A 14473-nucleotide genomic window follows, 5' to 3' on the forward strand; every position below is an offset into this window, starting at 1 on the left:
TGCAAAAGTAGCAGAGAATTTGAACCAACTAGATTTAATAGATATATACGGAACATATCATCCTAAAGTAAAAGAATACAACATCTTCTCAGCACCCCATGGCAACTTCTCGAAAATTGACCACATAATTGGACACAGAACGAGCCTCAATCGATATAAGAAGATTGAAATACTCCCATGCATCTTCTCAGATCACCATGGTTTATGGCTGGTCTTTAACAACAACAAAGACAACAAAAAGCCAAGGTACACAAGAAAGTAAACAACCCTCTGTTAAACGATAGCAGGGTCAAAGAAGAAATAAAGAAAGAAATTAAAGACTTTCTAGAATTCAACGAAAACTAAAACACAACATACCCAAACCTATGGGATGCAATGAATGCAGTACTGAGAGGAAAACTCATAGATCTAAGTGCTTCAACAAAGAAACTGGAGAGAGCTTACATCAGCAACCTGACAGCACAGCTAAAAGCCCTAGAACAAAAGAATTCAGATATATCCAAGAAGAGTAGACTGCAAGAAATAATCAAAATTAGGGCAGAAATAGACCAAATAGAAACAAAAAGAACCACTGAAAAAAATCAACAAATCTAAGAGTTGGTTCTTTGAGATAATCAACACGATTGATAAACCCCTAGCTAGACTAACTAGAGGGCAAAGAGAGAGTATACAAATTAAGAAAATCAGAAAGGAAAGTGGCGACATAACAACTGAAACTGAGGAAATTCAAGAAATCATCAGATCCTACTACAAAAACTTATACTCCACAAAATTGGAAAATCTGGAGGAAATAGTCGAATTCCTAGACAGATACAAGATCCCAAAGTTAAACAAGGACCAAGTAAACCAAAGAATAACGCTAGAACACCTAAAGAAATAGAAAAAGTCATCAAAAGCCTCCCAACCACAAAAAGCCCAGGTCCAGACCGGTTCAGTGCAGAATTTTATCAGACATTTATTGTAAATATAACACCAATACTCTCCAAACTATTCCAAAAGATAGAATCAGATATAATATTACCCAACTCATTTTTTGAGGCTACAATAACCCTCATACCTAAATCACACAAAGACCCTACAAGAACAGAGAACTTCAGACCAATCTCACTTATGAACATTGACGCAAAAAAAAAAAAAAAAAAAAAAAAAAAAAAAAAAATACTCAACAAAATCCTTACAAACCGAATCGAAGAACACATCTAAACAATCATTCATCATGACCAAGTAAGCTTAATTTCTGGGATGCAGGAATGGTTTAATATAAGGAAATCCATCAACATAATCCACTATATAAACAAACTCAAAGAACAAAATCACATCGTCATTTCACTAGAAGCTGAGAAAGCATTTGACAAAATCCAACACCCCTTCATGTTAAAAGTCCTGGGAATTTCAGGAATCCACGGTCCATACTTAAACATAATAAAAGCAATATACAGCAAACCAACAGCCAACATCAAACTCAATGGTGGGAAATTTGAAGCAATCCCACTAAAATCAGGGACTCGACAAGGCTGCCCACTCTCCCCCTACCTATTCAACATAGTACTGGAAGTCCTGGCTGGAGCAATTAGACAGCAAAAGGAGATCAAGGGGATAAAAATAGGAATAGAAGAGATAAAATCATCAAACTTTGTCGATGACATAATAGTATACTTAAGTGACCACAAAAACTCCACCATCGAACTCTTTTAGCTGATAAACAAGTTCAGCAAAGTGGTGGGATACAATATCAACTCAAACAAATCAGTAGCCTCCCTATACTCAAAGGACAAACATGTGGAGAAAGAAATTATGGAAAAGGTACCCTTCACAATTGTCACAAAAACTAAGAAATACTTTGGTATGACTCTTACTAAGCAAGTGAAGAACCTGTATAACAAGAACTTCATACCTCTAAAGAAGAAAATTGAAGAGGATCTCAGAAAATGGAAAGATCTCCCATGCTCATGGATTGGAAAGATTAACATTTTAAAAATGGCCATCCTACCAAAAGCAATCTACAGATTCAATACAATCTCCATCAAAATTCGAACACAGCTCTTCATGGAATTAGAAAGATCTATGTGCAATTTCATATGGAACAACAAAATAAGTATAATAGCGAAATTCACCCTCAACAACAAGATAACATCTGCAGGAATCACTATCCCTGAATTCAAGCTATATTACAAGGCAATTGAGCTGAAAACTTCATGGTACTGGTATAGAAATAGGCATTTGGATCAATGGAATAGAATAGAAGATCCAGAAATGAGTCCTCACATATATGGTCACCTGATTTTTTACAATGGAGCCGCAAATATTCATTTGAAAAAGGACAGCCTATTCAACAAATGGTGCTGGTCCAACTGACACTCAACATGTAAAAGAATGCAAGTAGACCCTTTCTTATCTCCTTGTACAAAGCTCAAATGTAAGTGGATCAAAGATCTCCACATTAAACCAGATACACTGAAACTATTAGATGAGAAAGTAGGGAAAACTTTAGAACATATAGGCACAGGAGAATATTTGCTAAAGAAAACACCAATAGCTCAAGCTCTAAGGTCAAAGATTAACAAATGGGACTTAATGAGATTTCAAAGTTTCTGTAAGGCTAAGGACATTGTCAAGAAAACAGAATGGCAGCCAACAGAATGGGAAACGCTTTTTACCAACTCCACATCAGATAGAGGCCTAATATCTAAGGTATACAAAGAACTCAGAAAGCTAGACACCAGAGAATCAAATAACCGTATTAAAAATGGGATACAGAGCTAAACAAAACATTCTCAGTTGAGGAATATCGAATGGCTGTGAAATACCTGACAAAATGCTCTATATCCTTAGCCATCAGGGAATTGCAAATCAAAACATTCCTGAGATTCAAACTCACACCAGTCAGATTGGCCAAGATGGAAATCTCAGATGACAACAGATTCTGGCGAGGTTGCAGATAAAGAGAAACACTTCTTCACTGTTGGTGGGGTTGCAAACTAATACAACCACTCTGGAAATCTGTCTGGTGATACCTCAGAAAATTGGACATAATACTACCTGAAGACCCAGCTATTCCACTTCTGGGCATATACCCTGGGGACACCTTAGTACACAACAAAGATATACGTACCACAATGTTCATAGCAGCTCTATTTATAATAGCCAGAAGCTGGAAAGAACCCAAATGTCCTTCAGAAGATGAATTGAAACAAATATTGTGGAATATTTACACAATGGAATACTACTCAGCCAACAGAATCAATAACTTGACAAAATTCTTAAGAAAATGGCTGCATCTAGAGAATATCATTCTGAGTGTGATAAACCAGTTACAAAAGAACAGACATAATATGCAGTCACTGATAGTGGGATGCTAACCCCAGAGTCTCGCACTGCCCCAGAAACAACTCACAGACTGTATGAAGCCCAAGAAATTATGAAAACAAAACAAAACAAAACAAAAAAAATCTTTATACAACAAGAAATCTTTGACTATTTCCATATTACATTTTGTTTTACAAGTACTTTATGCTCATTGTAAATATTAAGTTTTCAATGCATACTATCAAACCTTTAAAAAAATCAAGTACTGACTAACAAATATATTCATACAGTTTATGTAAACATTATTTTGAAATCTGAAAAAAATGTACTGACAGAAATGTATTGTATAATTTTATGCAAAAAATGCTTAAAATCTGTACATTTATCTTTGTTTTGTAAAATAAAGTTGTTTAAAAAAAAGAAAACAAAATGAAATGCAAGAATGCAAAAAGGACAAAAACCACAGTATCTCTATTTGAAAATATTATTAATGTGGTTCTATATTTGAGACCACAAAATTTCAACTAAAAAGTTACTAATGATGATATACTTATATTAAATTAATACATTAATGTCTATATTAGTATGCTACTTATTAACCAATGTGTGTCTATGTGTGTGTATACAGACCGAGATTTAAGAAACAGTCTCAAAGAGAAAGGTGAATATGAGAGGGAATGAGAATAATCTTTCAATGCATGGTTCCCATCCTCCCTAATACTGTGAAACTCTACCACAATCACTTAGGTTTTATGACTGCCAAACATAAAATTTGAGCCATTAAGACAAGGGCTAAACCTACATAACAAGGACTTGGAATAAATGAAAGCATCTAAAAGTTAAGGATAACAGTACTTGATACTGGAATACAGAGGATATAGTGTGTAGGAGGAGAGATATGGTTTGAAAGGATAATAAGCACTTCGATGACAAAAATGATGAACGGTGTGCTTAAGTTTAGAATGCTTACAGCTACCATGCTTTAGTAAGCACAGATAATCCACAGCACTTGACAAGATGGACTGATGAAAAGTGGTATATTGGTATGTGCAGTGACATTCTTTCTATAGGTAGGAGAGAGATGGTGATATAGATAAGGTTCTTCCATCTATCCAATGAAACCCCTAACAAGCTTTGAGTCAGATACTGGTCTATAGTATTAAGTATTTATCAAGGAATAGAGAGTATATTGCATATATACCAACTACTTTGGATAAAACCCCCACACATAGTGTAGTGATAGATTTTTAATATAATAAGGGCATTCAAGATGTAATTGCATTAGATGAAGAACCTGCTTATAAGTCTCATCCATTTCCTGGAAGTTGTTATATACAACCATGCATTGTTGTGCATAATTAGGGCTCTACAAAAAGAGGATATTATGCTAGTCTCTTCACATGCAACATTATAGGACTTTCTATAATGGAAGAAACTATTATTACTCCATTGTTGTCCCAGTCTTAGATATTCCTGTAATGTAACATCATATGCAGTTGGAACCATGCAAACTTCTTTGGTTTGTAGTTTCTTATCCTGTGACAATACATATTTTTAGTTCTAGAACCAGCCCATGTGTGCTTACTGAAAGAAAACTGATATAATAATTGATTTAAGACCTCCAATTATCAACCAGGAAGGTGAAATTAAAATGATGTTATACTTCATGGTACTGGTACAGAAATAGGCATGCGGATCAATGGAATAAAATAGAAGATCCAGATATGTGTCCTCACATATATTGTCAACTGATTTTGACAAAGAAGCTGTAAACATGCAATGGAAAATAGACAGCCTATTCAACAAATGGTGTTGGTCCAAATGGCACTCAGCATAGAGAAGAATGAACTTTGACTATTACTTATATCCTTAAACAAAGCTCAAATATAAGTGGATCAAAGATCTCCACATTAAAACAGATACACTGAAACTATTAGATGAGAAAGTAGGGAAAACCTTAGAACTCATAGGCACAGGAGAAAATTTCCTGAAGAGAACACCAATGGCCTGAGCTCTAAGGTCAAAGATTAACAAATGGGATGTAGGGAGATTGCAATGTTTCTGTATGGCTAAAAACACTGTCAAGAAAACAAAATTTCAACCTCCAGATTGGGAAATGATCTTTACCAACACCACATCAGATAAAGGCATAATATCCAAGGTATACAAAGAACTCAAAAGGTAGACACCAGAGAATTAAACAACCCTATTTTAAAAATGGGGTACAGAGTTAAACCAAAAGTTCTCAGTCGAGGAATATCAAATGGCTGAGAAAGATCTAAGGAAGTGTCCAACATCCTTAGCCATCAGGGAAATGAAAATCAAAACATTCCTGAGATTCTACCTCACACCAGTCAGATTGTCCAAGGTCTAAAATTTAGATGACAATAGATGCTGGTGAGGATGTGGTAAAGAGGAACACTTCTCCACTCTTGGTGAGGTTGTAAACTGATACAACCACTCTGTAAATCAGTCTGGCGGTTCCTCATAAAAATGGACATAGTACTACTTGAAGACCCAGTTATTCCACTCTTGGGCATTTAGCCCAGAGACACTCCAACACACAACAAAGATACATGCTCCACAATGTTCATTGCAGCTCTATTTATAAGAGCTGGAAGCTGGAAAGAACCAAGATGTCCTTCTTTAGATGAACAGATACAAAAATTGTGGTAGAGTTACACAATGGAACGCTACTCAGCTATCAGAAACAATGACTTAACGAAATTCTTAAGAAAATGGATGCATCTAGAGAATATCATCCTGAGTAAGATAACACAGTCAAAAAAGAACTGACATAATATACAGTTACTGATAAAGGGATACAAACCCCAGAAAGCTCTGAACACCCCAGAAACAATTCACAGACTGAGTTAAGCTCAACAAAAAATAATATATTTTAATTAAAATATAACTGTATCACATCCCCCTTTCCTCCCTACATCCCGTCCTAGTTTCTCTACTATTCCCTCAAATTAATAGCCTCTCTTTCTATATTATTGTTACACACACACACACACACACACACACACACACACACACACACACACACATATATATATATTCTTATCATTTGACAATACAATATATGTGTGTGTGTGTGTGTGTGTGTGTGTGTGCCCACAAATACTTAATTACAATCTTAAAAATGTATCTGAAATAAATAAATAAATATAATAAATTACAGCTGTCATAGATTTTCCTTTTTTTAGATGACAGGCAAGGAAGCTATTAAATGAACTGCCAAAAAAGCTTCTATTAATGTGGTTTTCATCCAATAAGGGGTTTTGGCTGCTTAACTGAGGCACAGACACCTAGTAGGTACTAAGTTGTAATTGGAAGTCAAACTGAGACAATGGCTGGCCACAAACCTGTACTTTAGGTGGATCTTGTCTATTGATATGCATGATAGACTGCAACTGAAATAGAAACCATCTTAATGATTATTTCCCTGATATTTTGTTTGCAGGAAATCCAGAAACATGCATATTTGTTTGTGCTTAACCTTGAAGCAACTGACGTCCTTCAACCACGGGAATGCACACACTTATCCTAGCTACTTATAGCAATATTTGTAATTAAAGTGATTCACCACCGACCAAAATCAATACAAATATATTCAGGTTTTTATATGATTTTGAATATTGTTTGGTATTATTTTTCCAATTTATTTAACAGACATTTTCCTGTGAAATGTCTTAATACAGTATTCTCTTCTGCTTTTCCCCATTACTTCCTATTTACTGTCACATTAAGATCTACTCCCTTTTAATTTAACTAGGAAAGAACAGGTTTCCAAGAGATAATTGCAAATAAAAAGAAACTAAAACATATAATTAAATAAATCACTATAGAGAACAAGATAGGACAAGTCAGAAGAAAAAGAAATAAGATTCAAAGTAAGACATTCATTTCTACATTCATGAATTTTATAAAAGTACTAAACTGAATGCTATAGAGTAAGAATTGAGGACCTGGCACAGTCCATGTAGGTCCTATGTTTGCTACTTCAATCCCTCATATGAGCCTTACTCAGTTGTTTTGAGGTCATTATTTCTTGATATGCTGTGTCTCAGTCATTTTCTCTTGTTCTACCACATTTTCTATAAAGAGAAATTTGACTTATACATTTCATTTAGATGTACATCTCATACATGTCACACATATTTCAAGATCACTCTGTAGAGTGTCTGCCTCTAAGTCTTTGTAATTGTTAATATCTGATGCAGGAGGAAGTCTCTCTGGTGATGGATGAATTAGACAATGTTCTGCAAGTATAGCAGACTATCATTAGGTGAGGTTGTTTTTATCTTAAACCTGTAATATTTGGTTTTATTCTAGGACCTCTGGCTATCTAGACTCTGATACATCATCAATTATGACCTCAGTCAAATCAGATAGGAGGTGGTTAATCCTTCAATGTTTGTTCTGCTTTAGCTCTAGCATATTTTGTAAGCAGGTAGATCACAGTTTTTATGTGAGCTTTAGGATTTACTTCATTTTCTGGTATTCAGTTGAATAACTTTTTGTATCATAGACTTTTAAACATGGGGCTGAAGATTCTTCTCAGTGTTCAGTTAGTTTTGTTTGTGTGTAGGTGTGTTTGTATGTTTGTGTCTGTATGCCTGTGTGTTGTTTTCAGCAATGTAACCTTGCTATCAGTTTGTACAGAGTAATCCACTGTTTTGACAACAGCAATTGGTTGTGAAGGTAATTTCCATAAAATCCTTTCTGTCAGCATAACTAGATTAAACATGATCTTTATAATAAAGCTTTGATTTATGATATATCAGGGAAAGGTGGGACACATTATTTCTCTTCTATATTGGCATTCAAATATCTTTCAATTGTAGATTTCTTCCCCCCATTCTCTGCTTCAAATCCACCTTTCCTCCTTTCTCCTACCTGATTTTCCTACTTCACTTCCTCATCTCTTCCTGGCTCTAGCCTACCAATAAATGGAATTTATTTTTCCCTTTCAGGTAGATCTATTTCTTTTGCCTAGTAACTTTCAATATGCCAAACCCATTGGCTATAATTTATTTAAAACCTCAGATGCAGTAAAAACTGAATACCTGCTATATTTATGTCTATGGGGGGTTACCTTACTTTATTTAGAAAGATTTTTTTTCTGGCACCATCAATTTCTGTTCAAGAAGCAATTGATATCCAGTTGTGTAATTTTCCCTAATTATTTGTTCAATTTTCCTCTGAGAGACATATTAATTGCTTTTAAACTCTGCCAGTTATTGAATAGAGCATCAATGAAGTTGTTTGAGGAAGTGTTCCAGTGGTAAGATAAAGCATCTTTCAAGTATATGCTCAATTGTGTCTTGAGATAAATTGTTCTCTAATTTTCTGAAGAACACCCATATTTATTTTATTTGGCACTGAACTAGTTTGGACTCTTAGCAGAAATTTAAAAGTGTCCCATTTGGTCCACATACTCAGCATTAGTTGTGACTGGTGTTATTTATCTTAGTTACTCTGGAAGAGATAAAATGAAATCTCAAAGTTGTTTTCACTTGCAGCTTTCAGATGGCTCAGGATGTTGGATATTTTCTTAGTATTTTTCACATATTGATATTCTTCTGTTTAGAATTATTTGCTATTTCTTTACTGCATTTATAAATCATATTATTTGAATTTTTGTTATCTAGTTTCTTGAGCTCTTTTATATTTTGGACATTAGTCCACTATCAGATATGGAGATGGTAAAAAATTTTCTCTTTTTATAGATGGCCAGTCGAACAAATGTCAGTGTCCTCTTTAATGCAGAAGATTTTGAGGTTCATGAAGCCCCGTTTATTCTGTGTTGATCTTAGTACCTATGTAAATAGTGTTCTTCTCAGAAAGTAGTCTTCTATCCCAGAGCCCTCAAGTCTGTTCCCCAATTTCTTTCCTGTCATGTTCTTGTGTATGGTTTTATGTTGAGATCCTTCATCAATGTAGGGTTGAGTTTGGTGCAGGGTGACAAATATGGATCTAATTGCATAGTTACTTTAATTCATACAGTTTGACCAGCACTATTAGGTGAGGTCTCTATTTTTCATCTAGGATGCTTCTGGTTATTTGTTTGTTTTATTAATCAAAGTAAGTATACAAACTTCTGGTGATACATGCTTAGGTTTTAATTTGATTTTATTGATTCTTATGTCTGTTTCTTTGCCAATATCTTTCTGGATTTCTTGCTATTCCTTCATACTAGCAACAGCATATCATGACAGGGACTGCCAGGTGTAGCTGGGATGGAGACTTCTCAGACGCCCATGGCAGCTCCATGTGAAAAAGTGTGGTGTTAGGCACCCTGGAAGCAGCAGACACATCTGTCCAGGGGCCACTCCATTTGAAATTAGAGACTTCCTGTACTAGGCCTGGATGGAGACATCTCAATAGCCTGGGGCATCACTTTGTTAAAAAAAACTAGTAAAAAATAAACAAAAGAGTTTTTCAACTTTAACTATCCTTAGCTATGGATAATAGCTGTTTAGATTTCATTTGGCTGAGACTACTTTTCTCTTCTTTTTGTTCACCACAGAAATCTCACTTATTTAGCTCCCATTACACATCCCAACATAACCATTTTCCAAGGTAGTAAAATGGTCTTCCCCATGGCTGTTACAAGGAGTGAAAAAATGCAACCCATCTCTTATGAAATAGAGAAAAGATTGCTACCAATTCAGCTATTTAGAACAGGAGTGAACAGTCTGTAATTCTTTGTAAACTGTGAAGAAAGCTACTAACTCCATTGTATTCCTAGTGTAAATATTTCAGTAATAGAGCAGAGACTGCAATAAATTTGTAAAGAATATAAGGTGTAAGACAGCAGTGCCTTTATCATTGTCAGCAAAACTCCATATTGATTCTTAATCATGGTCCAGTATCACAGGACAATAAATAAAACACACTCTTTTAAAATGAAAGAAAACAGGAATCATTTCAAAAAATGTGGTCCACGCGGGGTCCATATCTAGGTTGCAGAACTGTCCTGGGGAATTGGGGAGGGAGTGCGTGCTTCCTACTCTTCTTCCTTTGATGATTTTTATTTTACTCAATCAGTAGCTCTGCCTCCTTACTCCTTTTAATAATTCTGGGTTTTATATGTTTATTTCTATCAACTTGAAGTGGGACGATCAGGGAAAGAATTAAGTTAGTAGTTTTTATTTTATTTTTCTTTTTATCTTAGAATTTTTTCCTCATTCCATAGTACAAGTTCGACTCACAAGCAGATGTGTGCAGAAAGGCACCTGTGCATCACAGGCTGGGCAGACCAGCAGTGTCAGATTAGAAAGAGCAACTCCCATACAAAGATCATAAAACATTAAAACAAACAAAATAAAACAAACCTGAGTTTTTTTCTTCATTCTGATACTTCTAATGGGTCAATTGAAGAGTAGCTTTTAGAATTTAGAAGTATTGTGTATGAAAGAAATGCTTGGCTTAATGTGTATATAGCTCTATGCAGTCCAAAACTATTTAGATCTAAGTATAAGACAGAGTCATTGCTAGGAAAAACAAGGCATATTCAAACATGTAACTTCTCATTACACTTTAACTTACTGTGGGTAGAACTGTTCTGTCTTAGGCTATTTATTTAGTAAGGCCAGGTATTGTTAGCCACTGTGTTGCTCAGAATGACAAGTTTCTTTTGTGGGTGTGGCTACTTTTCAGTTGATCTTGGAGTGCATAATTATTCCACTATATCTGACTTTCCTATTTCTTTCTCCTTCTGCTCTGGTGGATTGTAAGAAACCTGATGTTCCTTTATGGCATGGTTTCCAAACGACTGGAAATTGAGGCTCAGGGTCACATGTCAGCACAGTCCTAAAGGCCCAGGGGCATTCTGTGTGTGCTCATCAAGGAAATAATTTAATAATGCACAATGGTCATTCCAAATTAATGCTTTACTTGCAAAAGAAGTTTGAGGAAGTTATTAGAAAATAAATTAGATTCAACATTGGGACCTGCAAGAAATAAAAAATATTATTGAAATTAAAACATACATTTCATATAGCATTTGATAGTGTTTGCTAGATAAGAAGGTATAGAATGCATGAAATTATATACTAAAAAATAAAGTGAAAATATTGCGATTCTTAGGAGAGTCATTGTGTAATGTACACGAGCAGAAAGCTAGAGGAACAAATGAGTGAAGGGTTAACTTGATACCCTCAGTCCACTACACGGCATATCTGCCCATGCCATTTATCTTTAGAGATTCACAGGAAAATTCAAAAAGCTAACCCACACTCTAGGGACTATACTGTTTTTGGATTTTCCAACCCTCACTCCAGTGACTACTCTGTGCCAGAATAGAGGTGGATGTTTAGGTAAGTTTGGGACATTTCTTCTTGGAAGGAAGAGTTGCTTGTTGCCCTAGAGACATTTCAGGGAACTTGGATAGGTCACATTGAAGCATTTTTTTCCCAGAGGGGAGAATTTTCTCAGGGCACTGAGACTGATAGGAAATTGTCAGCTTTTTCTTTTCCTTCACCCCCTTTTCTTGTATGTGTTTAAATCTTAAAATCACTTAGATTTTTTTCCTAACATTTTTTTTCCTTTCATTGTAAGCACAACCATAATGAGAGTGTCTCTTAAGTAATACCTCTGTTTAGGGAATGTACATCTTATTGCTGCCTGTAGCCCAGAACATTCTTTCTCTCACATGGGCAGGTTTCTTTTGTCAGAACTCCCCTCATGGGTGGGGATGTCCCATGAATCATGTCCTGCCACTAGGTGGCAGAAGTCAAAAGTGACATTGGGCAACTAGGTATTGAGGAGTTGTTCCCAGCTTTGAACAGGGCCAGTAGAAGGAGCACTACCAAGACAGTGCCAGTCTCCAAGTAGGTACAGTCATGGAGGACCATAAATGATTTGGATACCCAGGCCATCTCTAGGTTCATTGCTATTCTGATAGCCCATGAATAATATTTTTTTGTGTTAGTATCTTTTTTGAAGAGAATAAAACAGGGGAGGAAATACAAGATCAAATAGAGGATCAGGGATTGAAGAAAAGATCAACAGAGACTGTCTCTCCTGAAGAACCACCCCATTCACAGACACCAAACCCAATCTCTATTGCTGATTCCAAGAACTGTTTATTGACAGGGACCAGACATGGATGTTTCTGCAGAGCCTCTCTCAGAGTCATAGAAACAGATGAGTATGATTGGACCTAAACATCAGACTGATCACAGGGACCCAAAAGAAAGAGCTAGAGAAAGGACTAAAAGAGTAGAAGGGTTTGCACACTCTTGGGAAGAACAACACCATCATCGCCAAGGAACTGAGGTAGAGTGATTGGGAGAGGGAGCACCTTCATACAAGCAAGTTGAGAGGGAGAAGTGAGCGGGTGGTGTGAAGGGTATACCATTTCAAATGTAAATGAAGAGAATATCCTATAAAAAGAAAACATTAATAAAAACTTTAAAGCTATAAAAAAGACACCCTTTTTTTCCCACCTAATCTCTATGTGAGAAATGTTTAATCAAATCTGAGTCAGGAGGACCATCGTAGGCTCCTATGTTCCCCAACCAACAATGCACAACACTTGAAAAGTTTACTTCACAAGTTTTATGCTGGCCTTAGGCACTGGATCAGACTGAGCTAATAAGAAAAAAAGAAAAGTAACCAACACAAACAAACAAACAAATCAAAATTCAAGGAGGATATCTCAGAGGCTCTGAAGAGACTCGGTTGAAAAAGTGGCCTTACATTGTGTTTCCGTGCCATTCATGCACTGAAATATAAAACCTCTGTTGAATCTCTGTCTCTAACTCTGTATCATCTCATATATGAAAACTTCCACACAGTCAGGTCTCAATTACTTGTTCTTAAACTGAACAATAGCAAGTTATGTAACACTGAAGATGACCTTAATTGACAAACACAAACCACAAAAGTAGAATTTAAGATTTAGTCTATACAGGATACAATATAGAATACGCATTAAAACCTACAAATTTGATTCCCGTGAAACCAATGGAAGGTAAATAATCATTGATAGTTCTCACTGCAGGAGTGCACTGCACAGTGGCAGCACTTGGGCTGAAGCAGGTTTTACATGAACTTGATGCAGATTCATTTTGAACAAAGTGTTGGCAGGAATGTGTCCACCAGCACCTCCTATCTCTTGAGTGATTTTCAGTCCATCACCATCAGTCAATGTGTGTTCTTTTCTAAGGATCAAATATCCAAGTCTTCAGAGTACATTAACTTTTCCATTTCTCTTCCATGGGTTTTTACATGTTTAAACATTACACTTACTTTGTGGAAATATTTGTCAAAATTAATAGCACCAAGTACTCAAGGAACAGATTCCAAGCACTGCTCCATTGTAAAGCATGATGACATCAACACCCCAATCTACGTAGCATTGGTGATGTGTCATTGAATGTAGTTTTCTGTGCTCATTGTCTGGTCGACTGACTCCATATTTTTCAATCTGTACAGTCATAGGCAGAGGGTTCAACACATTCAACGCAGTAATGCTTTCACCAGAAAAAAACCTGAATCAAAAGTTATCCAGAACATACTGGCTCAAGTGTTGTGTTTTCCCTGACTTAAAATACTCTCTTTTTCAAATTAAATGGTGTAATGCTTTAAATCATTATCACAGTTTGTGGCTGATAAACATCTTTTGCTTCTCTTATACATGTTTTACATCTTTTGGACTCATTTTTTCCTGATGAATCACAACTCTGTTATTCCCAGACTCCGTTTGTTCTGGATAAGGAATATACCATCCTTATTTTAAATATTTGTATGATGGAAACTCATTTTTTAATGCTTAAAAACAATCTAAACATGAACAATTTAAAAAAAGGCATTATAAAATACATTTTGAGTATCCATGAAGAATATGAACATCATACAGAATTAAATTTAGAGCAATCAAGAATAGGTTTTGGAGCTATTTTCTTTTTTTAAATTCTTGGCTTTTTTTTTAAAGGTTTGATAGTGTGCATTAAGATCTTACTCATTACAATGAGCATAAAGTACATGTAAAACAGGATGTAACCTGGAATTAGTCAAAATTTTCTGGTGTGTATGGAGTAAACCTAATGGCTTTTTTTTTCTTTCCTTGAACTTCAAATAGTCTGTGAATTGTGTCTGGGGTGTTCAGATCTTTCTGGGGTTAGGATATAATTATCAGTGACTACATATT

The sequence above is a fragment of the Micromys minutus genome (assembly GCF_963924665.1).
Source record: "Micromys minutus genome assembly, chromosome: 30".
Lineage (NCBI taxonomy): Eukaryota > Metazoa > Chordata > Mammalia > Rodentia > Muridae > Micromys > Micromys minutus.